Source organism: Mustelus asterias, chromosome 10 (genome assembly GCF_964213995.1).
Source record: "Mustelus asterias chromosome 10, sMusAst1.hap1.1, whole genome shotgun sequence".
Lineage (NCBI taxonomy): Eukaryota > Metazoa > Chordata > Chondrichthyes > Carcharhiniformes > Triakidae > Mustelus > Mustelus asterias.
In genome coordinates this window covers 88,803,968-88,817,773 of record NC_135810.1, presented here as the reverse complement: position 1 = coordinate 88,817,773, position 13,806 = coordinate 88,803,968, and positions in this window count along the sequence as shown.

The window sequence follows — 13,806 nt, the reverse complement described above, 5'->3', positions numbered from 1 at the left end:
TGGTTTTTTTCTCCCCTAGCCTCAGCGGAAAAAGCCTGCTTGCAGTCACTCTATCTATACCCATCAAAATCTTATACACCTCTATCAAATCTCCCCTCAATCTTCTACGCTCCAGGGAATAAAGTCCCAACCTATTCAATCTCTCTCTGTAACTCAGCTTCTCAAGTCTCGGCAACATCCTTGTGAACCTTCTCTGCACTCTTTCAATCTTATTTACATCCTTCCTGTAACTAGGTGACCAAAACTGTACACAATACTCCAAATTCGGCCTCACCAATGCCTTATATAACCTTACCATAACACTCCAACTTTTATACTCGATACTCCAATTTATAAAGGCCAATGTACCAAAGGCACTCTTTATGACCCTATCCACCTGTGATGTCACTTTTAGGGAATTCTGTACCTGTATTCCCAGATCCCTCTGCTCAACTGCACTCTTCAGAGTCCTACCATTTACCCTGTACGTTCTTCTTTGGTTTGTCCTTCCAAAGTGCAATATCTCACACTTGTCTGCGTTAAATTCCATTTGCCATTTTTCAGCCCATTTTTCTAGTTGGTCCAAATCCCTCTGCAAGCTTTGAAAACTTTCCTCACTGTCCACTACACCTCCAATCTTTGTATCATCAGCAAACTTGCTGATCCAATTGACCACATTATCATCCAGATCATTGATATAGATGACAAACAACAATGGACCCAACACCGATCCCTGTGGCACACCACTAGTCACAGGCCTCCACTCAGAGAAGCAATCCTCCACAACCACTCTCTGGCTTCTTCCATTGAGCCAGTGTCTTATCCAATTTACTACCTCCCCATGTATACCTAGCGACTGAACCTTCCTAACTAACCTCCCATGAGGGACCTTGTCAAAGGCCTTGCTGAAATCCAGGTAGACAACATCCACCGCCTTCCCTTCATCCACTTTCCTGGTAACCTCCTCGAAAAACTCTAATAGATTGGTCAAACATGACCTACCACGCACAAAGCCATGTTGACTCTCCCTAATAAGTCCCTGTCTATCCAAATATTTGTAGATCCTATCCCTTATCACACCTTCCAATAACTTGCCCACCACCGACGTCAAACTTACTGGCCGATAATTTCCCGGATTTCTTTTGGAACCTTTTTTAAACAACGGAACAACATGAGCCACCCTCCAATCATCCGGCACCTCCCCCGTGAATACTGACATTTTAAATATGTCTGCCAGGGCCCCTGCAACATTAGCTTCCCTCAAGGTCCGTGGGAATATCCTGTCCGGTCCTGGGGATTTATCCACTCTGATTTGCCTCAAGACAGCGAGCACCTCCTCCCCTTTAATCTGTAAAGGTGCCATGGCCTCCCTACCAGTTTGCCCTATTTCCGTAGACTCCATGCCCGTTTCCTCAGTAAATACGGATGCAAAAAAACCATTTAGTATCTCCCCAGGTTAAAGTCCAACAGGTTTATTTGGTAGCAAATACCATAAGCTTTCGGAGCACTGCTCCTTCGTCAGATGGAGTGAATAATATTTACCATCCAAGGCTTTCACTTATATAACACACCCTGATTGGTGAAATGCAGAACAACAATGTATAATTTATCCAAACACGGCTGGGTTTTCCTGGCCATGGTGGAGGATTAGCAAGACAGAATTTCCATTTGCCCACGCCCTCCCATTGTCCCATGGCCACTTATTCCGTGGGTGGGGGAAGCTGATTAATTTAGTATGCAAGATGGCGTAAGAGCAGAATCCTCCTCTCCACTGTATCTCTGCACTACGGAGGTTACAACAATTTAAAAGCTGCTGCTTTGAAAAGGGCCAGAGAGGTAGGGAGAGGGAAAAAAAGAACACTTTGGAGTCAGAGCTCAGGCAGCAGCAACTCTTTATATTGAGGGGAGGTGAGTGGATATCCTCACTTCCAGGTAGAACCCTTTTGCCAGAGAATGATGACAACTATGGAAAACACCAGCTCTTGCCTACCTCCTCACATATGCTTATAACATTAACCTGGTGTTGTTAAAACTCTTCTAAAGTCCAACAAGTTTATTTGGTAGCAAATACCATTAGCTTTCGGTACTTTTGGTATTTGCTACCAAATAAACCTGTTGGACTTTAACCTGGTGTTGTTAAAACTCTTACTGTGTTTACCCCAGTCCAACGCCGGCATCTCCACATTATAACATTAGACACATGCCTAGAAATATGATATGACAGCACAGTGGTTAGCACTGCTGCCTCACAACACCAGGGATCCGGGTTCAGTTCCTGGCTTGGGTCACTGTGAATTTTAAAGTTTTTATTTATTTATTAGTCACAAGTAAGGCTTACATTAACACTGCAATGAAGTTACTGTGAAATTCCCCGAGTGAACCATGAATCCTCATTTGTTCAAAAGCTCACAGAAAGGCAGGCTGTAAATCGCTCCGGGGAGGCATGAAAAAACAGCAAGTCTACTAAGTGTCAAAGACTCTTATTAACAATAATAGATCCCAGGCCACATTATCAGTACAATTCCTATAGGCAAATAGTCCACTGTGATACACTCCATCTGCAGAACAATTCCTAAAAAATAAGTCAAAGTAAGAAATCCAAAACATTTATTAAACAAGGTTTCTTTTTAATGTCTGTAAGAAAAGCATTGTAATTACAAATATATAACATAACAATGGTCAAATATCATATGCAGAAAATTTATATACTTCATTGCAAACGGTGCACAGCTTCAGAAATGTTATTACAGTCTTGTAATCTTCTCCATCAACAGTTGTAATTGTATGAATTCAACAGAGAACAAATACTTCAATTTTTCAGAATAATTAAACACTGCGTGCGCCAGCACTAAGTTTTTTAAGTGTATTTATTAGTGTCGCAAATAGGCTTACATTAACACTGCAATGAAGTTACCGTGAAAATCCCCGAGTCGCCAAACTCCAGCACCTGTTCAGGTACACTGAGGGAGAATTTAGCATGGCCAATGCACCTAACCAGCACATCTTTCAGATGGTGGGAGGGAACCGGAGCCCCCCGAGGGAACCCACACAGACGCGGGAAGAACATGTAGACTACGCACAGTGACCCAAGCCGGGAACTGAACCCGGATCCCTGGTGTTGCGAGGCAGCAGTGCTAACCACTCTGCCTCCGTGCCGCCATTTCATATTTCTAGGCGTTTGCCTAATGTTATAAGCATGTACTATGTGAGGAGGTAGGCAAGGGCTGGTGTTTCCCAGCCCTGTTGCGGCAGGATCTGCCATGGGAGATTGGACAGCCCATCTTAAAGTCCACTGACTGATGGATGGCAGGATCAGACAATCCAGGCAGTGGGCGGGGCAGGAAAATCCCACCCAAGATCTTTTCATTGGGGTTCTTAATTATCTCATCATAAGATGCAGTGGGACAGCAGCTGGGGTCTGACTTTACCAGAACACATCTATAGAATGAATAAAAAGGTGCTCGACCATGTCAGTAGCAGGAGCCCAAGAAGTTACCAGTGTTGACTTTAACAATGCTAGCTGGCAACGGGAAGGATGCTTTCAATAACAACAATTTACATTTGCATTTATATAGTGCCTTAAATTTTAAAGTTAAAGTTTAAAGTTTATTTATTAATGTCACAAGTAGGCTTACATTTACACTGCACTGAAGTTATGTAAATGAAGTAAAATCTGCTAAGGCACTTCAAAGGAATGACATCAAACAAAATTTGACACTTAAAACCAAGTAAAAAGATATTGACAGAAAAGCTTGGTCCAAAGGGTAGGTTTTAACGGAGAGCCTTATAAGTGAAAAGGAAGTTAGAGAGGTGGAGAGACTTAGGGAGGGAATTGAAGAACGTAGGGCTTAGTGGCTTAAGGCACAGCTGCCAATGGTGGAGCAAGCGGAGATGTTTAATTGGGCAGAATTGGAGGAGCACAGGTATCTCAGAGGATTGCAGGGCTTAGAGGAGGTAACAGAGCAAAACAAGGGAAGAGCCACAGGCCATGATAGGATTAGAATTTTAAAATCAAGGTGTTGTTTAACTGGGAGCCAATGCAGGTCAGTGAGCGGAACTTGGTGTGAGTTACGACAAGTGCAGTGGAGGTTTGGAATACCTTAAGGTTCTGGAGGGTTGAAGACAGGTGGCTGACCAGCAGTGCTTTGGAATAATCAAGTCGGTAGGCAAATCTTAAAGTAACAAAGGCGTGGATGAGAGTTTCAGCAACAGATGAGCTGAGTAGGCATGGAGTCGGGCAATGATGCCGAGGCAGAATTAGGCGGTCTTAGTAATTCTGTAGATATGTGATCAAAAGTAATTACCACTGCGGATGAGTTGTTCTGGTTGTTATGTGTGGCATTATCATAAAGTGTTCAGGAAGATTTCCTTTATTTTGTATTTCCAGTGAAATCAGAAACAAACATTGAATGGATTGTACCCCCCGCCCCTCCACATCCACCGACCACCCCCCCCCCCCCCGCCCCATCCTGAAATTTTAACATCTCCTCTCTCTGCTCACAGGCTGACCAGCCTGCTGTGTAATTATAATTCCAGTACTTCATGCTTTGAAATGATAATCTTCACTCTAGATACTGGTGAGAATCTTCCCGAACATGTTACGGTGCCAGTGCACCTAGCGACCCAAGCCAGCTTTGCTCAAATAGGGTTTGGCACTGGGTTTGAAAATACAACTCGATCATGAGATATTGCGCCGAGAATGATTCCATGAACTGGCATTACATGACACTCGTTTTAAAAAGGTTTGACATTTCCCATTTCAGTGTAGAGAACTAGTCTGAATTTGTGATTTATTAAAGTAAAATTGCTTATTTTAAAAAGATTTTTAAAAATGAAAACTGCAAGTGTATAGCAAAAAAAATACTGGATATGCACGTCAGGCCAAACAGAATCGAATAGGAGAGAAGGCAGACACTAACAGAGGAGGGACTGGTGATGGAGAATTTCAGTGGCTATCAATACACATCAAAAAGTGATGGATGAGCAAACCTCAACTTTCCACCAGGAAACAGCCAAGATTCTCCACTGCTTATGTTTTTTTTAACCAACTGGAGACTTGGAAACATATTTTTTCCCTCCAGTAATTTAGGTTTTTTTGTTCACTAGCTTGCACCTTACACAGTTAATTGTGGGAAGATCATGTAAACTTTCTCTTACAATCTTGTTTATTCAACTTCAGTGTAAATCAGATATCTCTTCAGCGACAATGGTGTGCATGGGCGAAACATACTTCTCTTCTGTCTCTTCCTTTAGATCTAAAGGGAAGAAAACAAAGCAAACACTTAACAGTTATTCATTTTTCAATTTCTTCCTTTCTCCTGCAGGTCATTTTTTTGGTGGTGCCAGAGATCCCACGCACACTTCAATATCACATTGTTCAGCTGATGGTACAAGACTAACTTATTGCTTGGCTATTTCTCGTAGGTGGCTGTGTTCACAAGTTATCACTTTGCAGCAGTCCACATTTCCCTTGTTAACAGTTCCTTTGACAGGTGTGTGGGGTGAACCCTTAAACACATTGCCCAATGAAAATATTTAACAGTGGGAATCTTAGCTGTTTTATTTCCATCCCTACCTAGGGGGAGTGAAACTCCTACCTCTGTGCATTCCTAACTCTGTTCCAACACCTGATAGCACCGGCGGGAGAAAGGGAAGTGTGTCAGTGAATTTAATGCCATCTGTTTTGGCCGATGTGGCTGTGAGGTTTGCAGCAATGATAAGTGTTTGAGAGTGAGGTGAGGTTTATGAATGTCAGGTGTGAGTCCTGATTGACAGAGATTATTGATGGCTGAGCAACAACAGTGTGGTGTACTGAGCAAAAGCTTAGGCTAGTGGTTCAGGTGGTATGTAGTAGGTGCAGGATATGACATTTGAATATGCATTCAGTGGCCTTGACCACTCCTGTCAAGTCACTCAACTTTTTGTTGCACTGCATCCAGGTCGACCAAGGGCTATACTGTACCGCTGGAAAATCTTAAGCGATCCCAGGCTACCATGTGCTGCTAATATTCTGTATTTACCAACCTCCAATCAACTGTTGAATGACTTCCAGCACCTACTCCATCCACCAGGCACTTACTTCCCCTTTAAGAGATGCATTAATTCAGATTACTTTTAACTAGCATTAGACTCCCAATTTTGGGGCCCCCGCTGAGGTGTGCAGCCACTCAACAATGCGGTTAGTACTGACTGCACACTGCTGTCATGTAAATTAACAGGTATTTCACTTAGATAGAAACCATCTGATTTTTATAGTGGGCATCTGCAAAGGCAGCAATGTGAAAATTGATTCCCCACCATCCCCATCCCCAATCACCACTGGAGCTTCCTTGTGGCATCAACAGAAAACACATTTGGTATTTTCTGTGGTGACTTTTTTTTTTACACACCTAAACATTCAAACTGTTGCTAATATTGCACTAAAATACTTCACAAATGTACAAACAGAATTTTCTGCTTGTCGCTTCTCTTATCTCCTTCATGTTCTTTAATGTTGTCTATCATTTATAGTATGTGGTATAATCAACACTTTTCTCATTTTAACATGTTCCCTTGTTTTAGAAGTTTGAATGGAATCATTATGACAATGTCAAGGTCTTAAGCCCTTTGAATAGACATGAGTAAGCACGTTTTGCCAACACCCCACCTCTGTAATTCAAAATCAACACAAGAGTATTGCAAAACTACAGCATACCACACAAACAAATATTGCCAAATACCCTTACTGAAGTATAAGAAATGTTTGTTGCCACATTATTTTAAACAATTGTTCCACTGTAGTCATGAACTTTTGTCTAGCAACAAGAAATTCCTATGTTAAAGAATCATCTGCTCAGCAATATTCAAAGTGTTCTTATTCTTAGTGACAAAGCAAACTCTCTAATCATAGAATCCCTACTGTGCAGAAGGAGGCCATTTGGCCCATCGAGTCTGCACCGACTTTCCAACTGAGCATCTTATCCAGTCCCACCCAGGCCCTATTCCTGTAACCCCACTAATCTACACATCTTGGGACACTAATAGGCAATTGAGCATGGCCAATCCAGCTAACCTGCACATCTTTTGGACAGTGGGAGGAAACCGCAGCACCCAGAGGAAACTCACGCAGACACGAGTTGAATGTGCAAACTCCACCCAAGGCTGGAATTGAACCCGGGTCCCTCGAGCTGTGAGGCAGCAGTGCTAACCATTGTGTCACCGTGCCGCCTTAATATTCAGATTATTTGAAGAACAAATCAAAAATCTAGTTTTTGATAAAACAACATTCTAGTTAGAAAGTGATTTTACACAAAATTCTGTGTTTCACAGCTAATGAAGTTATTTTGAAGAGTAGTAACTGTTCTAAAGGCGAAAAAGGCAGCAGTGAATTTCACACAGCAAGATCCCGTGTGTGTCAATGAGATCAATTACAGCACAGAAGGTGGCCATTCAGTCCATCGTATCTGCACTGGTTCTCTAAATGAACAATTCACCTAATGCCATTCTTCCGCCTTCTCCCCATAACCCTGCACATTCTTCCTTTTCAAATAACTGTCTAATTCCCTTATGAATGCTTCAATTGAACTAGCCTCCATCGCTCTCTCAGGCCGTGCATTCCAGACCCGACAACTCGCTGCGTGAAAATATTTTTCCTCACATTGCCTTTGCTTCTTTTACCAATTACTTTAAATCTATATTCTCTGGTTCTTGGTCCTTTCATGACCTCTCATGATTTCAAATGCCTCAATCAATTCTCCTCTCCACTTTCTTTTCTCCAAGGAAAACAGTCTTTATAACTGAGATTCTTCATCCCTGAGACCATTCTCAAGAATCTTTGCTGCACTCTCCCCAATGCTTTTGCATCCTTCCTAAAGCACCCAGAACAAGATGCAATACCCTAGTGGAGGCCAAGCTAGTGTCTTACACAAGTTTAACATGACCTCCTTGTTCTTGTACTCTATGCTCCTATTAAGAAAGCCCAGAATACCATATGCTTTTTTAAACATTCTCTCAACCTTTCTTGCCACCTTCAATAACTCGTGCACATCGACACCCAGGTCCCTCTGCTACTCTGCTCTTGCATCTTCTTTAGAATTGTGCAATTTGTTTCATATTGGCTCTTTATGTTCTTCCTACCAAAATGAATCACTTCACAATTCTCTGCATTGAACTTCGGCTGCCACCTGTCCGCCCATTCTGCCCTCTTATCTATTTGCTTTTGAAGGTTACACTATCCTCCTTACACTTCACAATAGGAATATAGATATAAATGATGCAGTTGAAGGTGTTAATGATGTCAGGGAAACCTTTTGCTCTTGTATTACTTCCATGGAATCTTTTACATCCATTAGAAAGAACCAGACAGGATGTTAGTTTACATCTCATCTGCAAGATGACAGTTCTCACATTGTACCCACCATTCCTCAGTGAAGCACTGGCATGTTAGTCTGAATTATGGGCTCATGGGCAGAATTTTTCCCATGATCGGGCTTCTGCATCCCCACTAATCAGGGCAACACCATTAATTGGCTGGAGATGAGATTTCAAGCCTCCCTTTCCCTTGCAAGTCTCACCTCAGATTGGCAGGGCAGCTTTGTGCTACTGGGACTGGTGGCCACTGTTGGGATTACAGAGTCAAAGTGCCAGAGACAAGACACAATAAGTGCAGGCCGGGGTGTCAGGGCAGGAGGCCCTGGGTGGGAGCGAGGGTGATGGGAGTGAGGGGGGGTAGGGTGTCATGATGATTTGAAGGCAAAAAGGGAGGGGGCATCCAAGGATCTCAGACCTTGGAAAGTGAGGGGGCAGTACCTGATCTTCAAAGGGGCCGATAATGGAGGTGTTCTGTACTGCGCCCCCAGCTTTGCCCGATGCCTGGACAGGATAACTTGCAGTGCTCCCCCAACTACCCCATCCAGTGTCATCGAAGCACCTTCAGCTGGCCTAGATGGGAAGGAGTCTTTATTAACATTATTTGGCCACTCAAGGACCTTAGTTGGGGCATGGGCAGGTGCACTGCCCTTGGCCTCACCTGCCCTCCATAAAACTATGAACAGGTTGTGGGGAGTGTGGGAGAGCAGCGGGAAGGCAACCTGGGCAATTTTACAGGCCTGCACACTCACAAAATCAGCCCCATGTACTCGGAGTGAGGATTGAATCCACAACCTTCTGAATCAGAGGCAATCAACAACTATGATGTGGCAGTTAATACTTTAGGACATGTTTTAGTATTTATTTGCATTTTTTTTTACGGTAAACATCATTGAAATGAATAAGTAATTTCGGAGCCAGTTCCTTCAAAGATTTAATTTGAAATTCTCTGCCACAATTTAACAGTTGACACAATGGTTTTCTATTGATAACTTCTCATTGCTGTTCCTACAATTGTTCATCTCTCCATGTCCCCAGAGACACAGAAGATCCCCATAATATTATAGCAACCATTAAATTACGGGGTGATCAGTAAATGCAAAGACTAACATTATGAATATGAGGTGAATATTTCAGCTACTTACATATTTATTGCACTTTGCCTATAACGAATGGGTGCATTCCGTTTCCATTTTCTTTCGTGCTTCATATTTTTCCTAATGTAGTAAAACAATGCAATTCTGTTACATACTACTCTTCATTTACGCACAGACAGGTATATACAACGGAAACAGAAATGGTAACAAATCACTTTGGAGCTAAGAAACTTATTTATTTTTGGAATTTTGCTTGCCTCTTCCAAGCATGTGTTTGATTTTAAATAAAAATCAAGTGCTGGAAATACTCAGCGGGTCAGGCAGCATCTCAGGAGAGAGAAACAGAGTTAATGCTTCAAGTCCAATATAAGGTTTTTAAAGTTTTTAAAAAAAGTTTATTTATTAGCTTCACAAATAGACTTGCATTAACATTGCAATTAAGTTATTGTGAACATCCCCTAGTCGCCACACTCTGGTGCCTGTTCGGGTACACGGAGTGAGAATTTAACATGGCCAATGCACCTAACCAGCATGTCTTTCAGAATGTGGGAGGAAACCAGAACACCTGGAGGAAACCCACGCAGACACGGGGAGAATGTGCAAACTCCACACAGACAGTGACCCAAGCTGGGAATCGAACCCACGTCCCTGGTGCTGTGAGGCAGCAGTGCTAAGCACTGTGCCGCCCCCTACATGACTCTTATTCAGAATTTTGGGGTTCCAAATTTGGCACTTAGTTCGGAGGCTATTCCCGAAAAGCAGCAATGTGGGTCTCTCTCCAGGGCAAGCCCATCAATGAATGTAAAAAGTAAAATAAGTAAAGTTATTTATTAGTCACAAGTAAGGCTTACATTAACACTGCAATGAAGTTACTGTGAAATTCCCCGAGTCGCCAAAGTCTGGCGCCTGTTCGGGTCAATGCACCTAACCAACATGTCTTTCAGAATGTGGGAGGAAACCAGAGCACCTGGAGGAAACCCACGCAGACACGGGGAGAATGTGCAAACTCCACACAGACAGTGGCCCAAGCCAGGAATCGAACCCAGGTCCCTGGTGCTGTGAAGCAGGAGTGCTAACCACTGTGCTACCGTGCTGCCCCTGTGGAGTGCACATCATGCGTCATGTGGGAATTCCAGAATTCCATGTCCTGGCTAACAACATGTGCAGAAAGTGTCACAAGCTGCAACAGCTCCAGCTTCAGCTTTTAGAGTTTGAGCAGCAGATGTTGGCACTGTGGTGCATCCATAAGGCTGAAAACTGCATGGATAGCATGTTTATAGGTGTGGTCACCCCGCAGCTTAAGTCCATGCAGGCAGAGAGAGAATGGGTGATTGTAAGGCAATCAAGGAGTAGGTAGGTAGTGCAGGAGTAGTCTGAGTGGTTCTCACTCTTGTGGCGTTCTGAGTAATGATGAGAGTAGTATGGTCAGAACCAAGTCCATGACAGCTCAGCTGGTTCAGCTGTAAAAGGAGAGCAGGAGGAAGATTGAAAAGCAACAGTAAAAGACAATTCTGAAGTTGTGGGAACAGGCATGGTTTGCTGCCTCCCTGATATCATGGACAAGGATGTCACTGAACAGCTGAAGAACACTCTGAGGGGGAGGGTGAACAGCCAGGGATTATGGTCAACATTGGTACCAGCGACATAGGTAGAAAGAGAGATGAGGTCCTGCAGGCAGAGTTTAGGGAGCTAGGAGGGAAACTGGCAATCAGGGTTTCAAATGTAATCATCTCCGGATTACTCCCAGTGCTATGTGCAAGTGAGTATAGAAATATCAGGATTGAGCAGATTAATGTGTGATTGGAGAGATGGTTCAGGAGGAAGAGCTTTAGATTCCTCGTGTAACCCCCTGCTGACAACTATATGCTCTGACCAGCTGAGTTAAGTAAAGCTGTACCTGGGATGTGCTTGATGTTATAAGGGGCTACTATGTAAATGTTCAATTAACAGGATCCTGAGTTCTTAGCGGTTGGTGTTGAGCTAAATTTCCTATTTACCAATAAATGTCAGTACAGGCGTGAATGAAAAGGATTAGTGTATGCAGTTGCAATCTAGAGGCTCCGGAGCCTTCAACATGTCATTGATGAAGACGAACATCTTGCCAAGGCCATCCCCACACCCCCACTTCTTGCCTTCAAACAACCGCACAACCTCAAACAGACCATTGTCCGCAGCAAACTACCCAGCCTTCAGGAGAACAGTGACCACGACACCACACAACCCTGCCACAGCAACCTCTGCAAGACATGCCGGATCATCGACACGGATGCCATCATCTCATGTGAGATCACCATCTACCAGGTACACGGTACCTACTCTTGCAACTCGGCCAACGTTGTCTACCTGATACGCTGCAGGAAAGGATGTCCCGAGGCATGGTACATTGGGGAAACCATGCAGACGCTACGACAACGGATGAATGAACGCTGCTCGACAATCACCAGGCAAGACTGTTCTCTTCCTGTGGGGGAGCACTTCAGCGGTCACGGGCATTCAGCCTCTGATCTTCGGGTAAGCGTTCTCCAAGGCGGCCTTCACGACACACGACAGCGCAGAGTCGCTGAGCAGAAACTGATAGCCAAGTTCCGCACACATGAGGACGGCCTAAACCGGGATGTTGGGTTTATGTCACACTATCAGTAACCCCCACAGCTTGCCTCCTGGACTTGCAGAATCTCACTGGCTGTCCTGTCTAGGGACAATACACATCTCTTTAACCTGTGCTTAATGCTCCCTCCACTCACAATGTCTGTATCTTTAAGACCTGGTTGGCTGTAGAAATTCGCATTCTAATCAGTATTCTGTAACTTGATTTTGTGTTACTGTGCCCTGTTTGAGAGCAGATTTCCACTCCATCTGATGAAGGAGCAGCACTCCGAAAGTTAATGGCATTTGCTATCAAATAAACCTGTTGTACTTTAACCTGGTGTTGTTAAAACTCTTACTGTGTTTACCCCAGTCCAACGCTGGCATCTCCACATCAGGACTGAAAGTGGGCAGCTGATCAGCTACTACTGCAGCAGTATGACAGAAAGCTTTGGGAACTGCAGACACATGAGCTCCTATGTGTTCTATCACACATGGATAGGAGTGTCCTGCTCGTGTGCTACTCGACACAGTCTGACAGAGAGCCCGCACTCCTGGAACTGGGAATTCTTGCCATTCATCATCTGGTGTCATGCTGTCATATGGACGTCGAGACAACGAGTCTGCGTCAAGGTTATGCCGGCCTGGTCTATACTTAAGGCTAAAATTGTAGGTGGACAGTGCTGAGAGCCAGCGATGGCCAGTGGCATCCAGTTTAGCTGACGTTGTGACGTGTGTCAGGGGATTGTTGTCCATTCTGACTTGTACGGTAGCTCCGTAAAGATAGTCATGTAGCTTATCCACAATAGCCCACTTGAGAGCTAAAAACTCCAGTTTGTGCACTGGATAGATTTTCTCAGATGGCGAGAGACTTCTGCTGATGAATGCAACTGGGCGTAGACCATCATCCTGCTCTTGGTATAAGACACCACCTAGTCCGTCCAGGCTAGCATCCACGTGCAGAACGTAAGGCTTCTGTGGATCTGCGAACACCAATACAGGGGCTTTGGTGAGGCAGGTCTTGAGTCCTTGGAAAGCATGTTCACATTTCTCACTCCACCGAGAGCCAAAGGGTCCAGAAGGCTTGAAGTAAGTCTTGTCAGGTGAGTTTGCAGTTTGACTCCCCTTGGAGCGGGAGCGGGGAGGATATCCTTGAAGGAGTCCGTTGAGGGGACGGCAGAGTTTGGAGAAGTCCTTGACAAAGCGGCGAAAGTAGCCACAAAATCCAAGGAAGGATCTGAGCTCTGTCACCGTTTGGGGTCTCGGCCAAGAGACAACAGCCTTTATCTTGGATGGGTCCGTCGCTATTTCGTCCTGCGACACTACATGTCCGACGTAGGTGATAGAAGTCCTGCCAAACTGGCACTTGTCAAGCGACAGCTTCAGACCTTCTTCTTGTAGCCGGTCGAGCACTTTGAGCAACCGCTCCTCGTGTTCTTTGAGGGTTCCTCCAAACACAATGAGGTCATCCAGGTACACCAACACCTCCAGAAAGTTCATGTCGCCGACAGTACGTTCCATGATTCTCTGAAAAGTGGCCGGTGCTCCTGAAATTCCCTGAGGCATGCGTTCGAACTGATAAAAGCCCAACGGGCAGATAAAAGCGGTCTTCTCCTTGTCAGCCTCACTCATGGGTATTTGATAGTACCCGCTCCTCAGGTTGAGGACTATGAACCATTTACTCCCAGACAAGCAGTGAAGAGCGTCTTCTATTCTTGGGACAGTGTACTGGTCCGGTATTGTTTGAAGGTTAAGGGTTCGGTAGTCCACGCACATTCGTACCTTCCCTGACTTCTTG